The 13329-nt window shown below is 32.1% G+C and overlaps 1 protein-coding gene across 1 annotated transcript in view; it reads right to left on the bottom strand.

The window, feature by feature from the left end:
* Positions 1–13308, bottom strand: part of LOC139501381 (protein mono-ADP-ribosyltransferase PARP12-like) — a 275921-nt gene extending 262613 nt beyond the window's left edge. Inside the window, exon 1 of the mRNA XM_071290424.1 lies at positions 13197–13308. The gene's annotated coding sequence lies outside the window, so the exon portion shown is untranslated. The remainder of the gene's footprint in view (positions 1–13196) is intronic.
* Positions 13309–13329: the final 21 nt, after the last annotated feature.

Genomic DNA, 13329 nt, shown 5'->3' with positions numbered 1-13329 from the left:
CTCTCCTTTCTCCTACCCCCTTTCTCCCTGTCTCCCTTACCCCTGTCCTCCCCCTCATATATATGTGACTATGAAGCCTCCTTCCATCATAACTTCGATCGATCAATAATACAACTAAAATCAAAACCAGGAGAAAAACACTATATATTCATATTGCTTGCAGTGCAAGATTCCAAATAAAAAACCTATTTCCACAAACCACCGATCTCAATATTATCAACTAAAATACGGAAGGCTTTTTGGAAAAGCTATTACTTTCTATTCATGTCCGTCACCGGTAAGTTTTTTGTTAACGAAAATGTCCGATGTAACCCGAAAATCTACCTTTAAGTGATCTGATCTAGCACCAACCATTTTCTGTAAAAACACAGCAAATCATAAGTCAGGGGATAATAGGAAAAGGGAAAGCAACAAGACTTAATGAGGTGAAAATCGAATAGTAAAACTGCTATATAAGATAAGATAAGATTATTTTATTAACCAATCATGGTGCCCAAAATTTGAGTTATACAATCAAATGAATTACAAAATAAAGCACAGAAAATGATTAGAATGATTAAAGTACATTTAAACAAAAAACCACATGAATACACATTTACACTAATTAACCTGATATAAACCGAGTTATTGACAAAACATAGTTGTTATGGGTGCCACTGTGACCTGGAGAAATTACATAAAACTTTAGGATAGTTCTAGGTCTATGGGAGACAACTCCTGATCAATTTTATTTCCTATAGATATATATATATTTTTCTTCTATTTTTTTTTCTTTTTTTTCAAACAACAATATTTTCTATAATTTTCTTTCGTTCTTCAAAAAGGGAGTGCAATAAATTAGATAAGTTTGAAGTAACAAACAAATCTTCAGATGAAAGAATCCAAACAAATTTCATTTCATCAGATAATCTTGAAATTTTTTTGAATTTAGAATTTAAATTAGATAGATGTTGAGATCGAGTATTTTTTAGAACAGGACATTTTAAAAGAAAATGTAGTTCGTCTTCAACTGCGTTTTTACATAGCTTAGTACACTTTCTGTCTTCAGCTTTAATTCCAATATACCTCCCTCTTTCAATTTCAAGATCATGACAGCTAGTTCTAAATCTTGTGATTATTTGCCTGTCTTTTTTGAATTCATTTTTAAATATGGTTCAAACATAAAAATATTTTAAATTTTCTGTAAGTTCTTAATTTATTGCCAGATTGTAAATTAGTACACTTCCAAGAAATGCTTTCTAAACTAGCTAACCAGCTTTCTTTAAATTTAATAGTTAAAGATGTTTTTACTTTTTTTAGAATATGGTTTTGTTTAAAGTTTGACTGGTTAACAAATAGATATTCTAAGTCTAGAAATTTAAATTATGTTTAATGCTTCCTATCCAAGATTCCTGGTTATGTTTGTCTATAGAATGAGATAGATTTATGGCTTCCCTTAGAATAATATTTGAAGGTTCAATATCTTTCATAAGATGGATCCAATATTTTACCATATTCATTATTACATAATACAGTGTAGGGAGTGAACCTAGTTCTCCTCTACATGCCATATTTGATGTTTTTATATTAACTCCAAGTGAAAATTTACAAAGCTTAGTATGAATTTTCTCTAGTACAAGATAATCAGTTTCTTTTGATATAAAGTTATCCAAATGTATTTGTTTCTTATGTGGTATATAACCCCAAATTTCAGATCCATACAACAAGATTGGTCGGATTGTATGGTTATAGATGTGTAATAAAGTACTAGGTTTTGGGCTTTCCACTGAAAAGGTCTTCCTTAATTTGAAATATGCTTTCATTCCTTTGTTATAAAGTTCTTTCTTTGCAGTTTGGAAACTCCCAGATGATGAAAAATTTATACCTAAGTATGTGTAGTTCTGTACACATTCTAAAGTCTGGTTTCCTAATGATATTTTAATATTTTTAAGTCTTCCTGATTTGTTAAATACAAGAACCTTGGTCTTTTTTTATGTTAACTGTCATTTTATAATCAACTGTAAATTTATTTAATTTGTTAACACAATTTTGAAGTCCTTGCTCTGATGATGATAAAAGAACTACATCATCAGCATACATTAAAATATTTAAAGGATGTGTATTTAATGGGATTGGGTCACATGTTTGGTCAAAATAGGTTATATATGATGAGTATTATAAAACGGCCCGAAAAATTTAATTTGCATGCTTTTTCGAAATTTTAGGTATTAAAACATCTTGCATATTGATTATTATACTACTTTTTGTGAAAATGTACCACTGGTGATATATATGAGAAATGTTATATATTTTGTCAGACGGTAATATTTTAAAGAAAGACATAAACATTTAAAAATTGTCCAATTCACTTAATTTATATGTTCATATGCTAAGAAAGTTTGATATCAAATTAAAGCTGATACATTACTCTTTCATCTGATAACAACTTTTGTGATGATATCTTCATTCGGGGATTAGTTATAAACGTTCCCGTTTTTTGAAAATGAAAAAGAAACAAATCGGAAAGTCACACTTTATCGCAATTTTACAAAAAAAAACTGCACCGTAGGAAAACTCTACGACAGGGATAAAATGAAAGTATAATGTTAACTATCTTCATGTGCATTTTCAGCCGTGAGGTATTTCGGTCCATTAAACTCCTTAACTAAGCGACTTTTCCTGATTTGTCACTCCACTATAAATCATTAATAAAAATGATATAGTGAAATTATAATTCACTGTTAGCAGCCAATCTGGTTCTATTTTGTTAAATTAGCTGCGAAACAAGGTTGATGAGTTGTGCACTTGCTAGTGAATATTTGGACCTCATTGAATACATATTCATGTGACCTTCAATTCAACCCCTAGCTGGAGATGGGTTATCGATGTATTGAGCTATTACAATTGTAAGAGATTTGCAGAACAAATAGTCTCGCCTACTTTTGCTGTTAATCGCAGGCTCAACAAAAATGAGGAAAAAATATTAAAATTTTCCTCTAGATACTATCTTTTGACTTAAGTACTATAAGAAGCTTCTGTCAAAATTGGGTAAAAATCCAGGATGGTTTATAAAATCTTATGTTTTAAAATCTTTAACTGCAAAGTGTATGTAAATGTTAACTGGGAAAAAAACTAGGCCATTTATGATGTTTATAAGTAATATAGGGAAAAAAAGAATTTTTTTTACAAACTTTACTTTCGGATATTATCTTATGATCATAAACATTTAGCTTCTGTCCAAGTTTGGTAGAAATCCAGGATATTTGGAGAAAGTTATTTTAAAGTTTTAAACCACAGTGCATGATTGAGATTTTAGTTTAACGAAATTATGAAAATCAATTTTGGATTGATATCATTGTCTTGCATATATAAATGCATATAGTGACAGAGTTACAAGACCTATAAAACAACCATTTTCCAGATTCAATTCACAAACACTAAAGAGTATGCACTTTTGATGTGCCTTATATTCCTACATCCTTAAGTAAGCTCCCTTAAAATCCCTTATCTTTACTTTCTTATTTGGTATCTTGAATTATGTTTTTCATTTTAAAACAAAAACATCAAGTTAGTAAATAGCTGTAAAAATGACCCAAAAAATCAGTAATTACCAGTAATCACTGAAACAACTAGTAAATACATGTATTTACTAAATTGGCTAGTAATTACATGTATTTACTAAAATGTTTAGTAATTACGTCTAATTCCTAATTTCACCTATTTACTGTAACTTATACATACATTGAAACAACGATTTTTTAAGCAAACAATCGTGACATGCGGTTGTATTTTGTTATTGTCATTCTATGTCCATTTCGACTCATTATATAAACTTGGTAGATATATATCTGGTAAAACAAAAGAAATGGAATTAGAAATAGAACTCACTTATGTCCCAAAAAAATGCATTTAAAATAAAAAGCATATGCAAGTAAATATTTTACCTCCAAATAACGCCACTGCCAAGAAGCAAAAACGTCAAAGGTAGGCTCATGTCTGTGCTACCTCATTTGAAATTTTAATAATATAACGGGGAGAAAAGTTTATATAGCTGAAACAAGGAAGCATTCGTGTCAACTATATTTATTCAAATATCAGATTAATTCATTTCGGTTATTCAAAATATAACAGATATATTGCTTCAACAAAATAGAACGAAGTGGTACCATGTTAACGTTGACATATTTAAAATACAAACAGAGTGGACTTACTGAGTACTTTTGTAGTGATTTATTTGTGGTTTCATATATGATAAGCTTTATAAGTAGCTACAAAATATTGATTAATGATATTGGATAAAAGATGTTCAAGAACAATAAGGAAAACTTTTTTTTTTAAAGTGCTTACATAATAATGATTTATCAGAGCTTGATAACTTTCACGTCTTAAAATGTCAGTTATAGAATCTTTGAATCATTGTTCATGACTTCCTTATTTATAAGACACGTAATCAACTTTCGGTAAGTTTGACAATTGATTCCAAAATATTTAAATATTTTCCTACTTTTAAAGATTGTCATCTGAATTCATACACTTGCAATCTCAAGAGATGTAACTTCTTACTGTAGAAATAGATTCTGTAAGCTGATAGCATATCGTGTTTAGTGTAAAACATCATCAATGTAACTAAAACTAGCTGTGTTCCTTTTTTTGTCGGCTTGTGTCTTTATTTGAACGAGGCTAACCGCATGAGGATAAAAGCTTATGTGAACGGTTACTGCCAGTCTCCACTTATAAATCAAAGAGCAAATTGCTCTGAGGGATACGATTGGCATTGTTTTCATTGATACATGTATAGCTGGATAGTATTATTTTGAAAACTAATTCAACTACACATAGTCATGTAAAATGTAATTTACGTAATATGAATAGTTACTTAACTTTAAAAATAGCCAATCCCGGATACAAGTGTATGACGAATGTACTTATTGTGTTTTATTTTTGTACTATCAATTCTACGTTTATTTTCCACAGCAGTCACTGAGAGTGAGAGAAGGTATTTCACTCCGTATCTTATCACCTATTTTCCTTCGTTAATTCTAGGAGGAACCTAACTCTTTTAATATTTTGTTTCCTTTGGGTCAGTGGGCATGCCTTCTTTCCGTACACACTCCTCTGTTTAAATTGCGATCGTTTTTAATATAATACGACGTTTATCGATAGACCGAGTTATTTTTTCTCGACGTGTCGTATCGTATTTTGATTCAGAATTGACGAAAGTTACTTACGGAAGGATGACAACGCGAAACGATAACATGGAATACCCCATTTCGGCTGAAGGGGTGTTGTAGTTACACCTTTATGATGTGGACTACATTTATTTTAATTTAAATGATGCATATGAGTTTCAAATTAATCAATGCAGTGGGGAATCCAGAGCAACCATTCAATCTGATACCCCTTGAGTTCAAGAAAACTATACGCATGCGCATAATTACCTATACAAATCCTAGACTTGTGATTTGGAGCAAGAACGTATATTAAATGTTAATTAAACGACCTAGATGGTTCTCCATTTCTTTATGAGAATACAATATCAAATATCAGTTTCAAAACGGTGACATATAAGAAAAACTCCACCTCAATTCTTATATGACAGAAATAGATTGATCGGAATTCAGAGAACTCTCGCACATTTTATCAAAGCTGGGGAATTCCCTCCGACGTGTTTCTAAATTTATAAAAACACTAAATATAATTACTTAATTCTGATTTCCCGTGTTGTAAAAAACACGCATATAAGCCAAGAGAAATATCAAACATGAAGATTATGAGAAGAACATTATAGGAAAGTTGTTTTTAAGTTCAATCCTTTTGTTTGTTTTTATCTTTTAAAGCAAGACAATCATAAGAATCTTAGATGTTCCTTAATGTTTAGAATAAAACGGTTGACGTGAGGGCATGTCCTTTAGTCAATGGTAAAAGTCAACAGATTGCTTGAAAGCAATCGTACCCCAAAAAGTAGTGCTACATATATCTACACGTATTATCATATACTATATTATAGGTGCCTGCAGCTTACACTAACATTTATCTGTACAAAAGTTGCCTGCAGATGATATATTTATTAAGATCTGTAACATATAAAAATATAAGATGTGGTATGATTGCCAATGAGATACCTCTCCACAAGACACCAAATGACACAGAAATTAACAACTATAGGTCATCGTACGGCCTTCAACAATTAGTAAAATCCTTACCGCATAGTAAGCTATAAAAGGCCCCGAAATGAGAATGTTAAGCAATTCAAACGAGATAACTTACAGCCTAATTTTTGTACAAAAAAAGAACGAAAAACAAATATGTAACACATAAACAAATGACTACCACTGAATTACAGACTCCTGACTTAGGACAGGCACATACATAGATAACGTGGCGGGGTTAAACATGTTAGCGGGATCCCAACCCTCCCCCTAACCTGGGACAGTGGTGTAACAGTACAACATCAGAAAGAAGTATAACATTCAGGTGAAAAAGTCTTAACTCATCAGATGGATAAAAATACAAATACAAATGGACGCTGCCGGGTACTTGTACATCCCAACAACAACAAAAACACTAAGTACAGATCTGAGAGTATTCGCAGCTACTGACAGCTAGTTCAAAGCCACTAGCAACTTAGCAGCTACATGTAATAAAAATTGTTCATCAAGTATATGACTAAGAAGTGTAAGAAGACTTAATAGAAAAATAGGAAGGAGCTTCAGCAAGAGTATTACATCTTAACACAAACTCGTGTGTTTACTTATTATGAACAGTTACTGCTTAATGACATGAAATATAAAGTCATTAGACACATAGGAAAAGTGGCACTTTTAAAACTACGATTTTGACGCTGTTTAAGTAGACAGATTTGCCTTTCATACATTTTTGACACTTCATCCCATAATGCCATCCGAAAAAGTTAAAATTTAAAGAAATGATGATACACATCACTATCAAACACATAACATAACTTATAATTAGCTATACATTTTCCCCTAAAAGACACAGTCCTTATAGTTTACAGTCATGAAACTGTCAGGAACTATATTTAGACAACCAATATATATACGAGTGACCAAACAGGTGGTTTTTGAAGAAATAAAATATCTTTTTTTTTCTTTTAAGTCCTTTGGTCTTCTCTTCTGCATTTTCTCACTTTATTATACATGAAAAACATCTTTAACTGCATGTTTAAAAATATATAGTGTGTAACAAACAGAATGTGGGGTTAACGTCAATGAGACAGCAACCTAGCGACAAAAATATGCAAACGACATGTGCACTATGAACAGAGAAAAGGAATTGCGAGTTTCCCTCAATGAGACAGCATCCCAACGACTACAGATATATATGAATGACAATATTCACTTTGTTAATGCTACCATTTGTTTGGTGTTTGTTTTTTTTACTGATAAAAAAAAATGTCCGCAATGAAAAGCCAGTAGTGATGAAAGTGGCATTAAAAAAGCAGTAAGATAAATCAGGGTGTATTTAAGACGTGTCCTACATCGTATTTTGGTTTGGTAAATAAGAATCCGCTTAAGATTAGTCTCAAAATTGATATATATCTAACTCAATTGAGTAGATCTAGCTCAAATTTTACTCAACATATAACTGATCATATTTGCTCAATTTAAGATCTCATGGGTGCTCATAGATAAAGTTAACTGATTGTATTTCTCATAGATATAACTAATCATATTTGCTCAATTCAAGTTCTCATATGCACATATGCATGTATGTGTGAACAAATGTCTAATATAAGTTACTAAAATTTGACATGGATATGGTTACACATTTAAATTAAATAATGCTGTAGAGAATGATAAGCACAAGTATGTCATCAAATTATCATATAATTTTGGCGATACATGTCATGTATGGTCAAAATAATACAATACTACAAGCTAAGGAAGACTTAAAAAACAGGACAGTTAATCTATATTTATATCTCCAAAACTGTAAGGTTTCTCCCAATATATCTATAGTGATAGTAATTCAGTAAATGTGATTAACCCAAATTCTGACATTTCAGTGTAAAGTAAGACTCTTGATTTCACGAGCAAGAGTCTTTATACACTCAAAAAGAGTCCAACTCTATAGGAAGAAGAAAAAGTCTTCTCTGAATATTATATAAACAATAAATTCAAACCAATAATTATATATACGTTAGAATTACTTACATAGACATAGTCAAAGTCATTACAAAATTCCGCGTATTTTCCAGTCAAGGGGACATATTCACATATACTAATGCAACAAACTAAGTCGGAGAAGGAGCAAAATTCCGAAACAGTATCTTAAAAAACAGAAAATAGTTCCGTGTGTGTGTCCAAGTGATCAATCTACTTGTTATTTACGAAGAAAAGAAATGTAACTCAAAAAATTGTTGAGATCTTTATAAAAACAAATTGTTGTTATAAAAAATACACAAATAGTAACCTTATCTTTAAAGGCCTTGCAGGGTCTTGTTACTCCTACCCAATCTGCTGGTATTTTCAAAATGGCTGCGGGGGACGTGACCTGATAATTTATTTTAATATTATGACAGATTAAATTTTCCTGGTTTTGCTACGTTAATATTATAGACAAATATATGCTACAAACGGTTTAAAAAGGTTACTCCAAATCAAATAATTGAAATATAATTACCTTTCTGTGTATAAATGTGTGAATTGATTTCCTCTCGATTTTCTACACCGTCTCGCTCTTGCCCTCTTGCGCACTCGTGGTATTCATCCGCAACAACAATTTTTTGATATTGAAGATCGTTTGATTAAAATACAAATATTTCTAACGACAAAACATTTTCATATTATAAATTTTGCATTAAGAAAAATTAAAAAAACTGAGTATCCATTGAAAACATGAATTTAAAAGAAGTGATACGGAATTTTATTCTGCACTATATAGGTCCGCGGGTCTATAATGTCGGTTATCATTCCAAAACTAATTATATATGCATCTCTTTGATCTTTGCGCGAATTGAAAAGTAGGCGATGGCAATACACCCGAGGCCCCTCAGGGGCCTCTGATGTAAAAATTGTTCATCAATGGATTGAAGTATTGATTGATTTGTTGAAAAACATATTACTAATGTCAGGTTATACTTGTTAAATACAAGTATGTGACTAAGAAGTGTAAGAAGACTTATTAGAAAGATATGAAAGGTACAGCATCAGTTAAGAGGGGCTGCTTGTAAAGGTCTTTGTGTCCATCACAATTTTAGTGTGGAAACCTTTAAGATTTAACTTTATATCTTAAGATACACTAGTCAAATGGTTCATAACTTTAGGACGACACCTTTATATTTAGATTTCTTTTTCTTACTACGAAAGGGTGTGGTTTATGACCAAAGATTGCAAAATTTCGGAGAATGGATCGCGCAGTCATTATTTGGATGCATCATTCGGTAGCTAAGTAGACATGTCGTTTGGAAGCACAACTGTGCTACACTGACTGTATCTGTAAAGATTATATGCGCAAAATGTCAATAGAGTTACGTCCCTGCTAAACTGAAGTCTGCAGGTTTCAGCTCTGGAGTTCCCAGTGAAGACATATTTTTTTTCATTTTTTGGGGGAAAACATACATTAAGGATATCAGTTACTAAATAAAACAAGAGTTGAAATCTGTAGTACATCTTAACAAAAACTCGTGTGCTTACTTATCATGCTTATATAATGAACTGCGTAATGACATGAAATATAAAGTCATTAGACACATGGAAAAGTGGCACTTTTAAAACTACGATTTTGACGCTGTTTAAGTAGACAGATTTGCCTTTCATACATTTTTGACACTAAGTCTTCATCCCATAATGCCATCCGAAAAAATTAAAATTTAAAAAAATGATGATACACATCACTATCAAACAAATAACATAACTTAAATGTTTAGCTATACATTTTCCCCTAGAAGACACAGTACTTATAGTTTACATTCAGGAACTATACGAGTGACCAAACAGGTCGTTTTTGAAGAAATGAAATATCATTTCATTTTTTTCTTTCTTTTAAGTCCTTTGGTCTTCTCTTCTGCATTTTCTCACTTTATCAAGCATGAAATAACATCTTTAATTGCATGTTTGAAAATATATAGTGTGCAACAAACAGAATGTGGGGTAAACGTCAACGAGACAGCAACCTAGCGACAAAAATATGCAAACGATATGTGCACTCTGAACAGAGAAAAGGAATTGCGAGTTTCCCTCAATGAGACAGCATCCCAACGACTACAGATATATATGAATGACAATATTCACTTTGTTAATGCTACCATTTGTTTGGTGTTTTTTATTTTAATGATTAAAAAACTGTTCGCAATGAAAAGCCAGTAGTGATGAAAGTGGCATCAGGGCCGTAACTAGCCTCTTGTAATAATGAGGCAAAATATATATTCGCCGAACGTAGCGAGGCGAACATTTTTGGCGAAGTTTCTGGGGGCCGCTCAAGGCCCCCAGAAGCTTTGAGTAAAATAACGCAAAATCGTGCATTCTGAGCGTTCCACGGACTCTTTCTTACATTGAAACGCAAATAATCTTTAGCTATTTTTTCGACAATATTCTGGTCTCAATGCAAAAACATAGATTCATTATAATTTAAGACTTTTAGGTTTTAGGGGCAATATTAAAAGACCGATATGTAGGATAACTTAAGTAAAATTCGTATTTCTCATAATCATTAATACCGGGTCTGTCTGTCTGCTCTTGTCTTGTATTGTGCTGACTTTGGTAAAAAAAAATTATGACTAGATTTAAATATAGTGACAGTGCAGTATTATACTTTAAGTACTAGTACTGCTCAATTCGACACTAGGGACCATCTTGACCTTCTTTTACAGTATTAATGATTCTTTTATTATTGAGTACCCTCCAGCAACTATCAAGATGAAGAACAGGAATACAAATTTTGACCATTGATCATTTGTATTTTTTCTATGCATTGACTTTGTGTGCGATAAGTTCCCGAGTATGTTTACCCCATATTCCTTTATTTTCTGTCTGAACACGACTTAATGCAAGTTTAACCCTTCAATGTAAAAGGTCATATGGCAATACATTGTTGTTGTTTTTTTCAAATGATTTGGTACCGGGAAATCGGTGGTCTTACTTAATTTAAACCATGAGTACCCTCCAGCAACTATCAAGATGAAGAACAGGAATACAAATTTTGACCATTGATCATTTGTATTTTTTCTATGCATTGACTTTGTGTGCGATAAGTTCCCGTGTATGTTTACCCCATATTCCTTTATTTTCTGTCTGAACACGACTTAATGCAAGTTTAACCCTTCAATGTAAAAGGTCATATGGCAATACATTGTTGTTGTTTTTTTTCAAATGATTTGGTACCGGGAAATCGGTGGTCTTACTTAATTTAAACCATGTCAGCTATGTAGTTTTGTCCACAGGCGCTTGGGTATATGATACATATATATATTTATTTTTTGTTGTTGTTGATCAAAATAGTCAATTTTCTATATTTATAATACATATGTATCACTTTTGTGCATGTCTCAGAGAAAATACCCAATTTTACAATCCATACTAAGAAAAATTGGGTATTTTCTCTAAGTCGTTTAGATCACTCGAAACTAGGTGAGACATGCACAAACGTGATATATATGCATTATTAATATAGAAAATTGAATATCTTAATCAACGAGAAAAAAATATATCTGTATCATATGCCCAAGGCCTGTGGTTTAATATACAAAAAAGGCATTTTTGTATTCTTTGATATCAAGTTCAATTATCGATGCAGAAAAGACAATTTTTTTCTGTGTCCAGTAGCATCGTAGAGCATATTCTTAAAATATTTTCCCGCACAATATCTGGACATTGGTGGACATGCAACATTGCGCATGTTTAGAAATGAAAATCAACACTCAGACTATAGTCATAAAGTAGGAAAATAAAAGAACAAAAGACCGTGAAACCCGAGACACAAAAGTACAAACAATAGACCATCAACTCCGAAAACCAAAAGTAAATAGAAACATGGAACACGAAGAAATGCAGGGGCGACATCAGGGAGTGAAGAGAACTTGCTTCTTGCACGACACTTTCCGTGAAAACAATTTGATATGAAGTCAATCTTTTTTTTTCAGTCTTTTTTTTTTTTTTTTTTTTAAATTTCCAGCATGAGGCATTTGCCTCATTTGCCTCAATGTAGTTACGGCCCTGGCGGCATTAAAAAAACTAAAAAAGCAGTAAAATAAATCAGGGTGTATTTAAGACGTGTCCTACACCGTATTTTTGGTTTGGTAAACAAGAAACCGTTGAAATGATTTAAAATTGAGTAAAACAATGTTTTGCAACACATACATGTTAATTTCTATCTTCTTGTATTATGACTGATATATTTGTCGCTGGACATGAAGCAGATTCTTCGATGATTAAGAGTTCTTCTTGAATGCTTTGTAGGATCTATTAACTGGAGTTTTTAATGAACTAAAGCAATGTTTTGCAACACATATATGTTACTATCTTTTTCAAATGCGACTGTTATATTTGTCGCTGGACATGATGCAGCTACATGTACTAAAAATTGTTCATCAATGGATTGTATATATAGTATTGATTGATTTATTGAAAAACATATTACTAATGTCAGGTTATACTTGTTAAATACAAGTATGTGACTAAGGAGTGTAAGAATCAGTTAGAGGGGCTGCTTGTAAAGGTCTTTGTGTCCATCACAATTTTAGTGTGGAAACCTTTAAGATTTAACTTTATATCTTAAGTTACACTAGTCAAATGGTTTATAACTTTAGGACGACACCTTTATATTTAGATTTCTATTTCTTACTACGAAAGGGTGTGGTTTATGACCAAAGATTGCAAAATTTCGGAGAATGGATCGCGCAGTCATTATTTGGATGCATCATTCGGTAGCTAAGTAGACATGTCGTTTGGAAGCACAACTGTGCTACACTGACTGTATCTGTAAAGATTCTATGTGCAAAATGTCAATAGAGTTACGTCCCTGCTAAACTAAAGTCTGTAGGTTTCAGCTCTGGCAAGTTCCCAGTGAAGACATATTTTTTTCATTTTTCGGGAAAAACATACATTAAATATCACAGGTACTAAATAAAACAAGAGTTGAAATCCGTAGTACATCGTAACACAAACCTCTAGTGCTTACTTATTAGGAACTGCTTATAATGACATATTAACAACATAAAGTCATTAGACACATGGGAAAAGTTTTACTGAAACCGTGGCCTATGTATGTATGTACGTGTAGATTTCTCCTCTATCCGAAGAACCCCTCGAGAGCTGCGAGGGTACAGTGGAATCCATGTACACTCCCTAGCGGAATTAATGGAGATGTGTCACTAACGTATTTACAATGTTT

Source organism: Mytilus edulis, chromosome 13, assembly GCF_963676685.1.
Source record: "Mytilus edulis chromosome 13, xbMytEdul2.2, whole genome shotgun sequence".
In the NCBI taxonomy this organism is placed as follows: Eukaryota; Metazoa; Mollusca; class Bivalvia; order Mytilida; family Mytilidae; genus Mytilus; species Mytilus edulis.
Note: the sequence above shows the minus strand (reverse complement) of the source record. Positions and strands in the feature narration are given on the sequence as shown.